This window comes from Bison bison, unplaced genomic scaffold (assembly GCF_000754665.1).
Source record: "Bison bison bison isolate TAMUID 2011002044 unplaced genomic scaffold, Bison_UMD1.0 scf7180017864495, whole genome shotgun sequence".
NCBI lineage: Eukaryota > Metazoa > Chordata > Mammalia > Artiodactyla > Bovidae > Bison > Bison bison.
Window position 1 is genome coordinate 12196798 of NW_011495054.1, and position 1640 is coordinate 12198437.

Consider the following 1640-nt stretch of genomic DNA (forward strand, 5'->3'; position numbering starts at 1 on the left):
CTTTTTTTTTTTTAGTTCTACCAGTTTATTGCTACCAACCCATCACCCTCCACCCTCATGCACACATGCTCAGTCATGTGACCCCATGGACTGCAGCCAGCCAGGCTCCTCTGTCCATGGAGTTTTCCAGGCAAGAATACTGGAGTGGGTTGCCATTTCCTTCTCCATCTGGTGACCCCTGAGTGGTTTTCTTTTGAAGCACCCCCTGAAGGGGCCCTCGTGGTCTGAAATGGAAAATCACCATGAAGTGATGCCTCCAGGGAGACAAAGTTGGACCTGGAACTTCATTCTGGAAAATTTCAAAAGTGATCTCTGTCTTCTCATGTCCTTTACACCAGGATGCTAACATGAAGCCGGAACTCCAGGTGGTCAGGAGGAGATGATCACGTGCAGGTGTGAGGGTTTGTGTAAACAGTGAGGCAGGTATGGCCAGGGAGCCCCCTGCCCCACCTCCAGGGCCAAGAGATGGGCTTGAGCAGTTGAGAGAGAGAGAGAAAAAAAAATGGGCCTGACCCTGATCTGGGTCCCTGGGAAATGCCTCCAGGAGGAAACAGAGTCTTCCCTCTGCCTGTCAGGACGGCTGACCCGGGGCCTGATCTCAGCTAACTTGACATTTCGAGGGGAGCACACCCCCACCCCCGTATCTGCTCTGCGTCTCAAACACGGTGAGAGAACTGGCGCCACAGAGGAATTGCTATTGATTTCCACTTGTGTGGGCCGGCCTAGCAAAACCAATGCGTCAAGTGCCTGTCTGCCTCGCTGCTTCAGACGCTCATCCCAACCATGTGCAAATAAATGGCACCAGCATCTGCGGTGATTTGTCAAGGTCCAGCTGGGCAGGGGCCCTGGCTTCCGCCGACAGACTCTGGGCCAGGCCAAATGCGGGGGCTCAGCCCAGCAAATGCCCCGCCGCTGATCCGTCACCGATCGGCCCCATTCTGGGTGGCCAAGGAATTGGGAAGTCTGGCAGCCACGGCCATGCTGGGAGCTGGTTGGCCCTGGCTGTGGGGGGGCTTTTGAGGAACAAGGCCTGAGGCCCACTTGCTTCAGTGCAACAGGGCTCGGTAGTGGCATTATCACTTGTTTCTTCCTGTTTGTGATCCCTTGATTTCGGAAGATTTAATGGAATGTATATGTGACCAAGAGCCACTGAGTTCTGGCTCTGGTGTGGCCACTGGCCGGCCGGCCGTGGGCAGCTGTTGAGATGGAGAAAACACCCCTGTTGGGACCAAGGACCCCGTGAAGGCCAGGGCTCAGCCTGCGTGTCCAGTCCCTGGTCGCCCACCTCCCGGCTGTGGCCTGGGCAGCCACCTTTACATCTCAGTGCCCGGCCGCCCTCCCTGGCACGATGGGACTGGAAACTGCACCTGCCCACTCCCTAGGGCGGCGGCTGCGGGGGCTGGTGAGGTCACGGTAAGGGCTGGACAGCAGGGCCTCACGCTGGCCCCTCCTTCCACAGGCAGGGAGTGGAGGCTCAGAGAGCGGGGTGATGGTCTCCGGCCACACAGCAAGGTAGAGCAAGATCAGAAGGGCTTAAAGTGGGAGGCAAGCACGAAAGACTGATGAACAGAGCACCGTCCTGCCCTCTTCCTCTCCTGATGGCGGCCATCGCTGGACTAGGACGGCGGGGCTGGGTGGGG